We start from the raw sequence: 18,215 nt of genomic DNA on the forward strand, positions 1-18,215 counted from the left end.
TCTGACATTGCATTTTGCTCCAGTTTCTGGTACCCTATCAGCTTATATGTTTGTAGGGCCAGGCTGAGACATGTCCCATACAACAGTCAGGCATCAGACTACACTGTGAATTGGGCCAGTATATGTAGCGTTAGTGTGTGAATGGCAAATATGAGGATGGGTTTTGTTCACACAGTCCATATACTGTACTATTAATTAGGCTTACCATTATGTGACTGTGACTGTGTTAAGATTGGTTGTGGGTATGCGCTTTCACACTGGTGTCTGTTACTCTGTGCTGTTACATGCCTGTAGTGCCAGCTATATTTGCAATTACATGTGTATTCCTCCACAGGAAAATTGGGTTAGTGTTGTGGCAGTCTGCCTGTAGTTTAGACAGTGCTTGGTGACACACCTAGCAGCTCAGTGTTTTTACCCTAGTGTGATGTTATGTCCATATAATTGCCAGATGTACTGTTGCCTGGCCACCATACATGTTGTGTATTTCTGACAAAACAGTGGGATGCTGTGAAGATGTATGTCACTAACTAGTGGGAAGTATGTGGGCTTGGGACCTCTGCTCCTCCAGTTAATATATATTAGGACAGACAGGAGGGTGTGAATGCATCAAGTATGTGAACTTATCTACTCCAGTATATCCCCATTTTCATGGCTGTAAACATCCCCTTTGTCAGGCTTGGTCCACATTTCTTGCACTAAGGAGTTCTGTGTATACCTCTTGACTGACCAGATTGTTTCAGACTGTCCACGTTTATTGCTCATTTTTTCTGCTGTATTCCACAGAAGCATTACTGTGATTTGTGTGGTACTTCGCTATGATGATTTTATGATGTCTGTCAATAACTGATGGTGTACATCAGTTTCAAAAGAGCCTTCCTTCAGAAAACGTTTATGTGTAAACCTGAGTGTAGCATATTCCTTCTCAGATGTATCTAACCATATTTATCTGATATGTGTATGTTTAGATATAGAAACATGACTAATTCCATATTGTTTTCACTAACAAGTTGTAAATAATTGTAGTACTCAAAACAGCTGTTCACTACTATTCGGTACATGTACTGAATGATATATTTGAAAAAACAATAGGCATTGTTACAGCTCAGATGGTATAGTGGTTAAGTGCTGTGACTATTGTGTACAGGATCCTGGGTTGACCTGCATGGGCTATTTATTTTGTTGCTGGGCAAAACAAGGGCTGATGGAGACAAGGTGATTAATGCACTTTAAAGTGGCTTTAAATGGGTTTGTGTGGGTTTGCACGATGGTAAGTGCTGCTAATGCATGGTTAAACAAATACACACTTAATACAGAGTAGGCTTCGCTTACCAGTGCACAAATCTGCTTAGTATTTACATTCAAGCAATGCTTAAACCTGCTGAGCATAGCTCAGCCCTGGTAACCAGTGATCACATTCCAGTCTGATAAAATAGAAGGGTAATGACATCTTTAATAAGTGTATTTAATTCCATGTACATAACATGCTTCTATGTGCTGCCATTACAGTAGCAAGGGGTGTGAGTATACTGTATGGGACACCTGTGTATACATGGGTAGTACCACAATCTTTTCTCTTTGTATGTGTTTTATACTTGAGTAGTATCCCAGGTTATATGCAGTCACACTTGCATGTTTTGTATCATTACATTACTAATTTTAACAGTGCTTTTCCGAGGAAGAGTAGATTGCAGATTGTAGTACTGGAACCATACACCCCTGCATGCAAAGATGGACTGAGTACTGACTATCATGTTCTTGGTGTTTGAGCTGTATGTTTTTATGTATCTCCTATTGGATATTGATCTGATATATTGATATTAACTGTAGACTACTATGTTTTCAGGACATATCATTGAGGCCTGCTATCATGTAATAATGATATACCTATCAGTTTTAGACGTCTATCTTTCAAAACATTCATCCTAATGCATAACCTGTAGGCTGTCTACTTTCCGTCTGTCCTCTGTACCAATGTGCAGATGCCAGGTATTCATCTTGGCTACTTACAGGCAATCTCTGATTGACTGACACTGACATGTCTGGCCAGCTGTGTTATGAATGCCACAGCTAGGAAACCCCACTCTGTATGCACATCATGCCATGGATACCTCAACTAGACTACCACATTCAACAGAATATGTTTGGGTACAGGTCCCTAACCCACACACTGGCCATGTTATGCAATATATGTTACATACATGTCAACTGGAGCACTTCACAGTCTCTCTTCAAGAGAAAGCCAGATGAGTGGATGTTGAATTTAACTGTCACCCTGAAGACTACTCAAGTGGCAGTAGTTGATAGATGGCCTGCTGACAAATGTCAGGTGGCATGATACCAGTGTACTCACATGCCCTACTTTTCTCATCTCTCCATGGAAATTAGCCTGGTACACACCTAGGAGCACCTGCAGCTATGGACCTCAGTACTGACAAATGTGTCTGTGTGCATTACAAAGTATAACAGTGTTTGTGTGTTTGTAAACTTGTAGATGAAAATACTCTGAGGGTCTTCTCACCCACTTAACCCACCATTGCTATACTTATAAAGGACTGCTGCTGTAATTCACATTAAATGCACCTTGCGACAACTCTTCACCCTATTTGGAGCTTGCAGTACCAGCATTACACTATTACACTGTTCTACAAATGGGTAGATAGGTGTGGGTTACCCTCTGAGTCCTGGCAAATGTGAGTGAATGTGTGTGTGTGTGTGTGTGTGTGTGTGTGTGTGTGTGTGTGTGTGTGTGTGTGTGTGTGTGTGTGTGTGTGTGTGCGCCTGTGTGTGTGTGTCTGTGTGCAAGTGTGTGTGAGTGTACATATTTGTAGTAGACAGCATACTGAGGCCTCATTGTCCAAATACACTAAACCTTGCCATACATTATAAGTGATGGTGATGTATCTGACATTAGGAGAGCCATGACAAAACCCTCACTCTACTATCCCTGTGGTGTGTGCAATAAATGCATATCCCTGTAGTAGCAATAATTAGATAGACAAGGGTTTGTATTACAGCCCTGGTAAATGTGTGATTGTGGGTATGTCAGAGCATTATCATGGTTTTCAGTGAGTACAGTATCCAATGTGGGGTGGGAGGTGCTGTGTATACTGTCTTTACACCATGGTACCCCCAGTACATGTCCCAAGGTCCACTGTATGAGGACTGCTGTCAGCATCAACCATACAGGTAACTGATGACACTTTTCAGCACAATAATGCATGTGCTGTGTTCAAAAATTCTGTAACAGTATGGACTCACTGACAAGGTAGACAGCACTGCTAAACCCAGGTCTATCAAATGTGTCTATGACTTTAGGTGTTTGTCAGTGTGTACATGTCAGTATGCTATACTATGTATTGTCTATTAACACCCAGTACATCCCCCATTACCCTACTGTACAAGGCCTGGTGATGTTCTTCATTTTACAGGAAGCTAGGGAAACACCTCACCCTACAATCTCTGTAGTGTGTGCAATTAAGGCCAAACACATTAGTAGCAATAAGTACCTAGGTAGGGATTCTAATCTCAGTGTTGCCAACTAAGTGTGTTTATATGTGAAGGGATCTACTTTAGTTTGCTGAAAATATATTTCCCAGTATCATTTGTCTGAGAACTAACTGGCAAAAAGTAACATTGCAAAGCAATCATCTTGTGGAAATTCATTAAATAAAAACTAGTAGTGGATGTGTAAATGCCCCTTTCCCCACTGTACAGCTGTACAGTGATACTGGAGTTGGTATATATAGTTGGCTGTGGTTGTTGTGGGCAGAGCCACCCACATTGGGGGGATTGTTGTATGTATCCCCCTGCATAGTGTGCTGTTATAATGTCCAGTTTATGTTAAAAGGTTAAGCAGTTGTTAATCACACTATGTGTGGTTTTCACCACCCCACACCCTCCAAAGTGGGGGGCTGTGCCCCTCACACCAACACAACTATGTATACCAACTACAGGGTTTCTTTACATTGCAGAAAAGAAAATATACCCTGCCAGTACCATTTTCAATTAAATTCAATTTGGCGGACTGAGTATATACTGATGTGATGTTTTGACAATTTGGTCTTGGTGGAATTACACAGGCCAAAATTATTTCTCTGCAAAATGAAGTGCATCCATGTGAACAGTATTCTCTGTGTATTGCATCAACACAAACGCCTGTGTGTGTGTGTGTGTGTGTGTGTGTGTGTGTGTGTGTGTGTGTGTATGTGTGTTATTCACAAACATTTGGTGTGTGCCACCCAGTACACTTACCATTGTCCACTGTAGAAGAGCTGCTTATATCAGCCACCATTCACTCACCTGTATACATCCCTCAGACCTATCAGCCATGTGGTACATTCTGTAACTGTTATTCAGATGTTTAGCTGTACCCGGGATATGGCACAGTCAATGTGTTACCACCGTGTCACACCCGTTGTAGTAAAGGACAGCACACCAATATCCTCCTGACACACAGGCACCTAGAACACAAACAGAATACATTATGGAGACCACAGTCAGTCAGTGTTAATAACAGCAATAATGCATCATGGCTGGACAGCTACATGCCCTGACATGTAAGCATCAAATGTTCTAGCTGACAACACTTTAAACAGCATTACATTGCTAAACTTTAGTACATTCACCCTGTGCATCAGGACTATATTAGCATGTCCCTGCATTGATGGTATGTATGACAGGATGTGGCACAGGTATAATCATATGCACAGGGTGTGGTGTGGTTTGCCAGAGGACTAGGCTGAGCCATGTGGTTAACATCATGTGTGTGGGTTAGGGAGTTCTTTATTAAATGGCCTGTGCAGATGTGGTGTGTGTAAGTATGGAGGTGCCCTAGCTGTGACGGTGATGTGTGTGTGTGTGTATGAATTCACACAGTTCTGCCATGTGGCTTCCCTATACAGGGTATGTTAGACAGCTGCGGACCATACATGGCAGGGTTTACAGTTCATTGTGTCTGGCCATGGACACGGGAACTGTGCCTGCCAGGGGTTGCACGGGCACCATCAGGCAGAAGCCAAGATATGGTACTCTCCCTTGATGATTCCAATTGTCTGCTGGATCCATGTCCTTGTTGGGACTGTCCAGGACCAAGTGCATGCACCCTGCTGCATTGTGGTGTGGACAGCAACCCCCTGTAGTGCTTGTAGTGCCACTATAGGAGTGGGATTGAGATGTTACACATCCATGTAGACCTCCACCTGTTGGTGTTGCTGACTTATGTCTATGTGGCTGATGCACTACTTCCACCACATGCTCTACCACAGACACCACATGGCCGAGGATTCACACCATCTCACCCAACTGTCTATCCATGACCTCTGCAAAATAATGATGGTCATCTGTATGATCACGGATGTAGTCACATACAGCTAGAAGTGTAGCCCTCTGGAGCCTCAGACTACATCTGGTGTAACATTCCATATGTGCTTTTGGCTCCACAATGGCCTGAAACATGTGTCTGGTGACACCTGCTGTGGTACTTCTGCCAGGGTCATGATGGCCAGCAGCCCTCCTATGAGCACCCCTGTCCCTCTGCCTGTGTAGGACCTTGCCGGTCATCCAGCTATGGCTGCTGTGTACAGACACACTTCCCATAGTCACCACACTTTCCTGTCCCATGCCACCACCCACCAACTGTCCCTCATCTATGGCCACTAGTGATGGGGTATGTATGGGCATTGTGACTGTGTGCAGGGATGGGCTGGATAAAACTGGGATGAAAACCAATGGCACAGATTCAGCCCCCAACACCCCTGCCTGTGCCTCACTATGCCTATCATCATTGTCAGAGTCTGTATGGATGTTAACATCAGTTTGCCTGCAAGAGGGACCCTGACCCACCTCACCACCTGTGAGGGGCAGACAAGAAATTTAAATCAAGACCTGTACATTATGGCTTACTTGTACACACACACACACACACACACACACACACACACACACACACACACACACACACACACACACACACACACACACACACACATATACACACACACACACGTAAAGGTGAGGACCTCTCATTACCCAACAGTTGACATGCATGACATATGGCACTCAACAGCATGCACTGCAGCCATTTGTAATCCTTCTTACCAACACTATATATCTCTGTGATCCATGAGTTATGTTAGTAGATGATGCCCTTTCCCCTGGAGCACACTGTACCCATATACACAGTATTGCTGTGCACCTGTATAGCACACTGGTATGTGCTATGCACCATACCGCACAAGTATACAGACCATTGCTGAATGTGTAGATGTCTGGCCATTATGTTTGCTCTTTTGCTCACAGCCCCTATGTGTTTGTCTGACACATAACTTGGATGATATGAGGACTGATGTCAATAATTAATGCCTGACCTTTGATTTGCAGATCTCATCATCAGCAGTGCATGTATGTGCAATAAAATCCGGTTACACTGACAACCTTCAAAGTTTAATGTGGATATGAGGAGTGTACACACCTCTGTTAACATGCCAGCCTCTTCTATGATATGCAATGGGGCCACAATACTGCATTTGATAACATTACACATACCTGATATGTGACATATGCCCTGTGTAAGCCAATGCAGTATCAAACAAATGTGTTAGTCATGGAGATGCTGAATGAGATGCATACAATATGGGGGCTATATTATGTGAACAAACAGTGAAATGTTCGAACACGTAATAATCGACCCCTAAATGTCGAAACGCAATAATGTCAAACGGCAAAAAAAAACATAAAAACACCTAAACAAACCATAAAAATGCTCTAAGCAGGAGGCAAGCCCCCTGCACCCCCCACATCCGCCACTACTTAAATATATTAACTCTGAGATCACAATATAGGGCAGACAATGGAAAACTTCTATGTCTGCACTGTACGGAGATCTCCATTAAACCGTTCGACATTCCGACGGTTCGACATTTAGGGGTCAATTATTACGTGTTCAAACATTTCACTGTTCGATCACGTAATATAGACCCACAATATATGGGTTGCATAAGTGTGCACATGCTTAAAACAATGGTTTGTTGAAGCAACTGTTAAATGAACTACAGCAGTCACTATTCCTGGAAGGGGTATACTAGCATGGTCCATCTTTACTTGGAATTATTTGGTCTGTCTGCCCTACAAAGACCCCCAACTCTACCAGATTGCAAGGTCACCTCATGTGCACAGCCCTTGGATGTCACACAGTGGCTTCACTATTGCTGCAGTGTCTGGGTTATGTCTGGCACAATTCATAACCTTGACTGTGTTCAGATACAGCCATTCTTAGCTAGCTTTGGATGTATGCTTCAGTTCACTGTTGTGTTTGAAGCTGACATCCCTCCCTATCGTCAGCCTTATTGCAGATGCCTAACAACTATGAGCCACACATGAGTGTTATTTTGCAGTGTTCCACATTCCACCCACCATGTCTACTGGCCTAGGTCCAGCTAATGAACAGCAACCCTAAATGTGTACACTGGCACCAGCGAGCTAAAAGTTGGGTATGGTGGCCCTGCAATGGAGTGAGGTTTTGCTTGAGCATCACATGTATCTTTATGAATACTGTCTGTAGGTTTGAGCCTTGGTCTCATTAGACCCTTACACATTGCAACACATGGCTTTGGGAGATGTGCGTTTATGCTTATGCTACCTGTACAGAGCCCTGGATGATGTTTCATGTGGGACAAATCTTCTATCTGATTACCTTACCCAATAGGCCACATTTATGCAGAATCCAGGCAATTGTTGAAACAGGTACTACACAGGCAGTACTTGCTAGACATTCCTGCAGCTCTCTCAGTGTTGCTGCATGTCTCTGGGCAGACTCCATGACCAGTTTGCAAAATGTTTTGTCATCTGTTTTGGATGGGTATCTGTTTTTTTTCTACATCACTGTTGTCCCATATTTAATACACCTGTAGATCACTGTCTGCACTGTTTGCCATGGTATATGCAATGGTGGGGTAAGGTTATGTTTCCCACTCCTGACAGCTACCTTTCAAATATAGGATCCATTTTATGCTTTGTAAAATGTGTGCAAGCTATGGTTGCCTCTGCTGCAGGTGACTGGACAAATGTCATGGACATACTTCTTGGACAGCAGACCATTACTTGGTGTAACATTGAGGCCCTGTACATGATGGCAGGTGAGTACTCAAGAAGAGTGAATGCTGTCAGTACATCACAAGCTGCCTCTACAATATGTTATTTGGAGTGTGTGCACACATATGCTTCCAGTATTTTGTAAGGTTTGTATACCCCATATTTGTTGTCCTAACATAGGATTCTATATTACACATCCATTGCTCATGTTAGGATCACATTACAGGTTGTAAAAGGTGTGGAATGTGTTATTTTGTTCTGTCATTGTATATATCAGGAACAGTTGCCATTGTAATAGTGGTGTATACACTGTTGTATCCACTGTATAAGGGTAATGTTTCATACATGTCCCTACTGTACGCCATTTGTCCCACCATTTTGTTTATCGCTGTCCACACATCTTGCACTGACAGGTTGAGAGGTATACTGCAGGAATCTTACATACCCTTCAGATATGCCACTATGGTGACCACTGTGATGCACTGCAGTTAACACTAACAAAATGAACATGTACAGCATGCATTATGGGTAGGTGTGTTAAATGTGTGCAAGGCAAATAGCATGGCCTTAACAATGGCCGGTGTATTGACAGACCTGAACAAAACAACTCTATACTCACCAGCTACAGGCTGCTGTCCCAATTGTTTACCAGAGGGGCCTACATAGTTGTGGGACAGAATTAATGTCAGTAGCCACACCTGTGGCATTGGTGCAGGGTGGAAGCAGCATTTCAGCACATCAACAGTACAAACCCCAATACTAAGGATTATGCACATCTGTGCAGTACTACACTCCAGCAACAGACTATCTTATCTGACATATGCATGTAGATACCTTACAGATAAAATGGATAAGCAACAGTGTTCTAGTAATGTGCACATGGGCCTTAAATGCACACTCCTTGTCCATTGTGTGGTTGGCACCCACCTCCACAATGCTGTCTTTGGCTTCATGGCTTGCCTGGTGGGCAGGTGCCCCAAGGCTGGTGAGGAGCTCTTTAGCGTGTGTCAGTGGGGGCTGGATGGCTTGAACCCCACCTCTGGCTAGCCAGTCCCTTGAAATGGCAGCAGCCCACTGACGGGCATGATGGATGAGGTCAATGCAACCATGCCGCACCTGCTCATAATTTTGGCTGTGCAGGCCAACAGCATTTACTCTGTGGATGAGCTCATTCCACTGGGTGGTCCTCTTCTGCAGATCCTGGGCTCTGTTGCTGAGTAATATGTTGTAATGTTGTATGACATACTGTATTATGGTGTCATTCTCTGTGTTGGTGAATGCTGACAGCCATGGATGTTGCATATTACCTGGAAGACATAAACAGGAAAAAAGGTCACATGACCTCATATGGTTGTCCACTTGCGCATCAGCAGTGGATATTACTTGCAAATAATCCAGAATATACCATAACACTGTAAGCTATCATAGTTTTGCATCTTGCATTACACTCCTGGCCCTGACCTGTCTAGTTACCCCAGTGCTGGACTCTTAATTGCATAATCCTCTATTCTCAATTAATTTCTGTGTATAGGGATGACAGTGGTCATCTTCTGTGTGGATGGTGTCTGAATGGTGGCAAGTCTGTGTTTGATTGCAGTGTGCAATGGAGCTGTGAGCACATGCCTGAGTTCATGTAGGAAGTAGACTGTGATGTTCTCATGCCCCATGGAGACTTACTGTTGCCATCAGTAGGTATTATACACATGCTCACCATTGATGAGGGCAGAAGTGTGGTTGATGTGCATATTCCCCTGTACAAATATTGTGGACAGGGTGGCACTGTTCCCACCTAACCTGTCTCATGCAGGTTACCTGTATCCATGGCATGTGTGTATGAGGTGTGTTTTACCCCTAGTACAGGTTAAATTGTGTTTCTGCCTCTGAGAGTGATGATATGTGTGAAGACATTGTTGCAATTGGCCTTGTTGGTGTGGATATGTCTGATTTATAGTCATAGGCAGCCTTACAGGAAGTCGCCTGTGAACCTACATGCTTGTTCAGATAGAGGTGGACTTGCTTCCAAGTTGTGGTCTGCACCTATGTGTCCCTGTACAGCCACTATACCAACCCGTTATGTGCTTTGTGTATTGCTGCTGTCCACCAAGAGGGATTACTCTATAGTTGGTGGTGGCTGGTTGTACAGGTCATTCCATATAGCTACAGTGGATATAAAGTGTACACACCCCTGTTACAATGCCAGTTATTTGTGCAATTGATACATGACCCCACGAAAGCTCATTTCAGCACAAACCCCACCTTTAATGTGAACTATAGCCTGCTCAATTCAACTGAAAACATAACAATCTGTTGTGTTAAAAATATGGGAAATAAAACTCAGAGTACAGTAAGCTAATTGAATGTGTGTGCACACCCATAAACTGATATGTTGTGTAAACACCTGCTGAAATGATTACGGCATCCATTTGTCTTGGTTTGTACTCTAACATCATGACACATTTTCACTTGGCAATGGTTGCTCACCTTCCATGAAACAGCTTTGTTTCTCTTTCAATAGATTTGTACAGTTTATGGGTCAAATTTGAGGTGAAAAACATTTTGAAATGGTTTTCTGTGGTCTCACTGGTATACAGCACACAAACCTGGCATTCCAATAAGGGTGTGTACACTTTGGATATCCAGTGTATATGGATGTTGATATAGCTGCTAGTTGTAGGCAAGGGCAGTGGCTCATAACACATTTGTACACTTCTCTGTTTGCTACCTGATAATCATGCCTAATGTAGTACCCATATCAGTGTCATGGCAGTAGCTGTACACATTTCATTTTGTTGTATGCAATGACACTGATATTACACACATGTGCAACATGCACAACTTATTTTCCAGACTGCTTATAACCCATGTTATTACTTTTGTGCCTTTCAGCTGAACATACATATACATACACACCCTCAGGGGATACCTGGTATACATTTATGTTCTATGTCAGTATGGCACACTGTATTTACAGTCTTGCACCTCAATCATACTTCTCAACCTGTAATACCAGGACTTCTGGACTATGGTTCACATCAGTGGGTGACAACAGGGAAATAAATATTGATAACGTATTAATATAGCTGACATAACACAAGTATATGTGTACGTGACTACAGATATCAGTCACAACTGTGACTATTGTCTGGTTGAACACTGTACAGGTGAATGTTATTAATTCAATATATCACATGCAGTTTAACACACACATCTGCAACAGTACTTTACTATGCACATGCCCTATATAGGTATCTTAGATTTACAGTACAAACATGTATAATACTCATATTCACAGGTAACATGGATATGGACAACATCCCATTAACTGGCCTAGCAATGGCACAGTCATGACTGTTTGTCAGACACTCTAGTGGTTGGCATATGCGAGCTGTCCTTTCCCAGGGTGAGTCAGGCTCCTCAGCTGTGACCCTACCTCTCCACCTCTTAGAGCATCACATCTGGACAAAGCCTAAAGTTAGGGGGGATACATAGGGAGAGATCTAAAATATGCCTGTTACAAACCTAGGAAGTTTGAAGCATAATACATTTTGCATTACCATGACTGTTCTGAAGATGGTGGGGTCTGAAACTCAAGTGTTTGTCATTACTTCATGACTTCCATCCCCAGCTGTTTGCAAGAATGATATAGATGTTAGGAGGAACAGACTAAACACAATGATGGGCAAATTTTGACATTCTGTGAAGATCTGTACAGTTGACAGGTATGGCCCACTGCAGACAGAGCCAGATGCTATGTCCATAGCAGTTGTTCAGCAGGACATCATTACAGCAAGTCTTGTTGGCACATATAATTCTTTCAAAATCATCTATCCCATTATTACAGACCAAGTACTACATTCAATTACAAGCTTACATGTTTCACATACCTGTTTTATTTTTATGCTGTCTTCTGTGTTCCAGTTTATGTCTTCCTTTTTTTCCTTCTTTTCTCTTTCTCTCTCTCTCTCTCTCTCTCTCTCGATTTCAAGGATCAAGCTGGTTTGAATAGGTTGCAGCATGGCTTTTGTAGGTGATGCTCATGAGCAATTGATGGCCTCTGCACCAGTTGGAGTTCCCCACTTGCTAATTGCATGCAGGCAGCTGTGTAGTTCTTCCAATAGCCAATGTCATAGCAACCCACTACTATAAATGATAACATCATGCAGGCATTATCCCTTCACCTTGCCTTTATGAAATGCATCCTTCATGTGTGGGGGTAACATTGTTACAGACAGCAGGTAGGAATACCTCTTACAAGACTTGTGGACACAGGCCAACTACATGTTTGTAGAAGGCTCCAGGCCTAGGGACAGAATGTGAGTATTGGGGTTATATGCTTTGAATACTAGTTTTACAGAGTTTGTGTGTACATACTAGTTTTGCATGGAATCCAGTCTGTCTGCATAGCTCTCAACTGTGGGGCTATCCACATAATGGCCAGAGGTTTGGCTGCTATGTTTGTCTGTTCCCCAGACAGGTGTTGTCCTTGACAAATCAGTGGCATTCACTCTGTTGATTGCTATCAGTACATGGCAACATCCATTTGTGTTTCTGATGTCATATTCCTCAGAAAGGGTATGTTGCAACCAATCATGTAACACTAGCAACTTTCACAGTGTATAACAGCAATATTTCAAATATGTCTCTGTGTTTTGGCCTCTGCTTATATACCAGACTTTGTCCAGACATCATGCAGTAAGAGGTTGATTGGTATGGTCTGTCATTATTTAGTGTTGACATTCCTGCTATCATTCCAGTGCTGATGTGGACTCCCACACAAATTGTGGGGTAGGAGTCAATAATATGAGGGCTATAGCTGGACAGCATGTGTGACCCTGTACAGTCAAGAGGTCAGTGTACAGAGAACGCTGTTATATGCCCTTGTAAGACATTTTATGGGGGAGGGCTATTACATGTTTTTAACCTATGCTGTTAGAACATATGAGCGATATTACTAATAAGAAACATAAAGGTATCTGGCTGTAAATTTTCATACATTTCACCATGGGAGCAGTGGTGAGTTAGAGCTTACTGTTTTGTACACAGTTCTGTTTGTCAATGTGATAGTACAGTTTGAAGTGAAGCATTGTTATGTAAAGGATCTATTTACATTGTAACATTTGATACTTTTTCCCTTAGAAGGTTAACTACAGAGTGTAATTGGAGGCTGTTGAACTAAATCTGTAATTAAGTGTTGATTGATTCTTGCCTTCAAGGCAAGTGTGTTTTTTATTTTTGTACTACTTGAAGGCTTTTGCCAAGACAGCAGAGTATCTTATTTTTTGCGGATTACTTTGGGTTACCACCTGTCCCTCTTTGGGAGGGACAAACCCTCTTTGTGCATTTGTGCCCTTCTGATAAAAAAAACTGACAAATGGCAAATGTCCTGAGATGGTAGGACCAAGAATGTATCATGTGTTTTCTTTGTTAGTTGCGTAATCAGTTATTTTGTATTTCAAACACCTAAATGCTATAAGAAATGGCATAAACAACTTAAATAGTACACAAACAAACATTTTTATTTATGCAGTGTGGTGTTATGTCCTTTGAATTGAGTGTGGGTATATGTTTTAATGCAATAATATATATATATATATATATTATTATACATATATATATATATATATATATATATATATATGTGTGTGTGTGTGTGTGTGTGTGTGTGTGTGTGTGTGTGTGTCTGTGTGTGTGTGTGTGTGTGTGTGTGTGTGTAGATATTGATATAGGTTCATAGGTGTGTACTGGGCTAATGGCCCTGGAGCCTTTACAAGCCTAGCCCCTAGGATTACCCTGGCATCTTGTGACCCGAACTTAGTTCCTAGTGCCTCTGCAGAGTAGAGCCACTGGAGTGATCTCTGGGGTGAATTTTCTATTTCCCATTCACTCATCAAGATTTTTCTTGAAGAGGGCCAGTGAGATGGTCTGCTTAACATGTATGGGAACTCTAATCCATAGCATGGGCAGTCTCTGGGATATGAACCTGTCCCTCCAGCATGTTCTGTTGCTTGTGGTTATGAGGTTGAGGTCTCTGGAGCGTGTGGTGCCGAGAGATCGGGATTTCCTTAGACATAGCATTTCTAACAGAGCTGCGATAGACATGGCTTTGTAAGTCAAGCAGAGATTGCCTCTAAGTAGGCAATATGATACAGACAATATTTGGAGTTTTTTGAGTCTGTCCATATTGGACAAGTGTTTAAGGCCCATGATCCTCTTTTTGAGGTACTTTTGTGGCCTCTCCAGTTCCTGCAGGTATCTAGTGAGTTACATGCCACATGGGGCATTGTACTCGATGATTGGCCTACTGAGGGAAGAGTAGATGGAGAGAATGACCTCTTTCTCCCGGGATTCAAAACTGGTAGTAATGAGATGTGTCACATAGAAGGACTTTCTGATGACAGTGGCAATGCGGTGGTCAAAAGAGAGGTCGCTGTCAACCTGTGTTGACATTTCTCTTATAACACTCTCTGTGTTCAGTGGACTACCATCAATGTGGGAATTCAAGGGAACTGGGTTTTTCCCAAGGAGGATGATGACACCTTTTTTGGCATTGAGCTTAAGGCCATCATTCTGACACCAGTTGGTCACATGATGCCTTGCTGTAGGATGTCAACATCACTTGGTGAGTTAATAATAGCTCCTAACTTGCAATCGTCTCCAAACTAGGTCAGTCAGAGTCTTTAACACTGGCCTGAATGTCAGAGAAGTAGATACCAAACAGCAGAGGACCCCGAACCAAATCCTGTGGGACTCCACTCATGACTGGTCTGCAGTCTGACTTGGAGTTAGCTATTTTCACACTGTGGGTTCTATCTGTCAGCCAGTTTGCAACCCACCTAGTGATATTGAGGTTGATGCCTAGCTTAGTGCATTTTTCTATGATTCCTGAGTGGAGAATGGTATCAAAGGCCTTGGCAAGATCAAGGTAGGCTGTATTAAGCACCTTGCCTTCATGCACAGCTCTGGTGACTGACTCAAACAAGTCGACCAAGTTGAGCAGGCATAACTTACCCTTCACAAAACCAAACTTTGTAGGGTCCAGAGTTTGGAGATTCCCTATATCCTTGTTTATTAGGTCCATGATGTTGTGTTCCATAGCTTTGCATATCAGACTCATCCAGCTAATGGGGTGATAATTCCCAGGGTTTGTAGTCGCTCCTCCTTAGTGGGGATGGATGACTGTAGCAGTGCGCCATTCGGTATGGACAAAGCCTGAGGTGAGGTTGGCATTGAACAGGCTACACAGGTGAGGTGCCAGTTCACTCTAGTTCATGTAGAATACAGCCAGGGATAATGTCAGGTCCCATTGAAACTGTATTCTTGGCTTTGAATAGTGCTATTCTTACCTGTTCAGCAGTAGTACTGGGTGCCTGGCAATCTGCTGGTATTGTGATTGGTACTTTGGCGGGGGGTGAAAGGGGTAAAGTTACCACTGAATCTGTCGGCCAGTATATTGGCAATATCTGTTTGCTCGGTATAGGAGGAACTATTGTGCAGTAGCTCAGAGCAAATATGGGTATTGCCATGGAGATTCTTTACATAAGTATAGAACACTTTGTGGTTGTCTTTACTATCTGCTGCAATTCTGTTTTCATAGCTAGCTTTAGAGGATTTGATAAGGGATCTCAACTTTTTTTGAGGCTTATAAGTGGGTTTTTCCAGTTTTGGGACTTCACCTTATTCCGCATCAGTTTCCTATATATATTATATTTATGTATATAAATATATATATATATATATATATATATATATATATATATATATATATATACATATGAATATATATATATATATATATATATATATATATATATATATTATATATATATATATATATATATATATATATATGTGTGTAAATATGCACACATACACACACACACACACACACACACACACACACACACACACACACACACACACACACACACACACACACACACACACACACACACACACACACACACACACACACACACACATATATATATATATATATATATATATATATATATCTACATCCTATATCATATGAGATCGCTAATATAACGCCATAATATCGAATGTACCGGACCTTGAACTTCCTATTGTGGGGGCCTGCACCCTCCACACCCCCCACTAAATATATACTCCATCTCAAGATCACACTACAGTAAGGAAAGGGCAAATTTCACATTCTTCACTGTAGCGCTATCTCAGAAAAAGCACTTCAAGGTCCTGTATATAAGATATTATGAGCGTTCGCAATTTGTGCAATTCATGCATATGATATAGACCCTATATATACATATACACACACACATATATATATATATATATATATATATATATATATATATATATATATATATATACATGCACACACACACACACACACACACACACACACACACACACACACACACACACACACACACACATATATATATATATATATATATATATATATATATATATACAGACAAACATTTTCCCTACTGTTGAAAGACTATGCTTCATGATATGTTTTAATAAACATTAGGCATATTGATAGCTCAGATGGCTTAGTGGTAATTTGCTGTAGCTATCGTGTGCAAGGTCTTGGGTTCAAGACTTAATAGAGCTGATTATTTTGTCGGTGGGCACAACAAGGGCTGTTGGATACAGAATGATTAAGGCACTTTTAAACAGGTGTAAGCGGGTTTGTGTGGGTTTGCACAGCAGTAAGCAATGCTAACCTTTGGTTAAATATGTTTACAGACAGCCTTAAAAGTGCTTAATCTCTGTAGGCATCGCTTAGCACCACGCAAACAGGCTTACTCCCGCTTACTACTGCTTACTCCTGCTTACCTACGCACTAATTTCTGTAAAAGAAAAGAAAAAAAGGGATTATAGGAAAGTAGTGAAAAATGGGGTGCAAAGAGACTAAAACAATATGAAAGATAGTTTGGGATGTGCGGGGTGGATGTAAGGAAGGTCCTAACCTGTCCATTTCTTCTACAGCAACAGCTGTGCATATATACTGAATTTGGAGGTACATTTGGACACTCAAACCCCTGAGAGAGAGGGATGAAGACAACAGTAATGTGTTGTGAAGCCAGTTAGACAAGATTAAATGTGTCCAGTGGACATGTGTGCGAAATGGACAGCTATGTATTTGGTGAATTTTTTTTGGGGAACAGATTGTCCTTTTTTTTTAATGTGAGACTGGGATGTTATGGAAGGGTAGTAGTTATATTTAAGGAGGTAAGTTGGGTAGGAAGACCGACAAGACAGCGTACAGGGGCAGTATATGACACACATGGGGTGTAAACACTTTGGATAGGGAGGGGTGTTTGGTAATCGGAAGCCCACGAGCCCCCAAATGGATAGAGTGGGAATGAGGTCCCCACCCATGGGCAGTCACCACAACACCTTCACAGTCCCGAATGTGGCTGTGCTGGGGGCTGAGCAGAAGGAGCAGGCTGATCCTCTAATTGCGCCATGCAGCTCTCAATCTCATGTAACAGACCCCCAAATTCATTTCAGAGCTTGCTACATGCCAGACCCCGGACCTGGCTTCAGGTGACAGGATCCTGTCTGCGCCCATGCCCAGGGGGATAGAACCCCATCCCCTGAGGCAGTTCCATCCAAAGGTGTTACAGATCCAGTGGATGAGAAGGTCCCAGGATAGGTCCCAGACATGCTGGGGCCCGGTGCGATGGCCAAATGAGGTGGGAGAGGTGGATCCAGTGTGATCAGCCTTCCCTGATGTGCTATAGTGTTGCAGTTTTAGAACATATGTTGGTTAGTGATGGTAAACACATTCCAGGATTAGTTATAACAGCATGCATGAGTATTGCCATTAACCCAAAATAGCAGATTTGGAATATTTGCATAGCAAATAGAACACATGCATATATGGAACCACAGTGGGCATTACACCAGCATGCAGGTTTCATTGATAGCAACAAGCCACCAATGATAGTATTTGAACAGGGAACATTAATTGGAATAAATTTTAACATTTGTAGAACAACAGGATACATGTCTCAACAGTAGGTTTGGTGGAAAACATACCCATTTATTTATGTGTTTTGATTATTGGTGGAGATAAGGTGGGAGAGAGAGAGATGTCAGTTAACAAATGTAGATTCTTGCAGTGGTCACAG

Source organism: Protopterus annectens, chromosome 1.part2 (assembly GCF_019279795.1).
Source record: "Protopterus annectens isolate FY-2018-M chromosome 1.part2, PAN1.0, whole genome shotgun sequence".
NCBI lineage: Eukaryota > Metazoa > Chordata > Ceratodontiformes > Protopteridae > Protopterus > Protopterus annectens.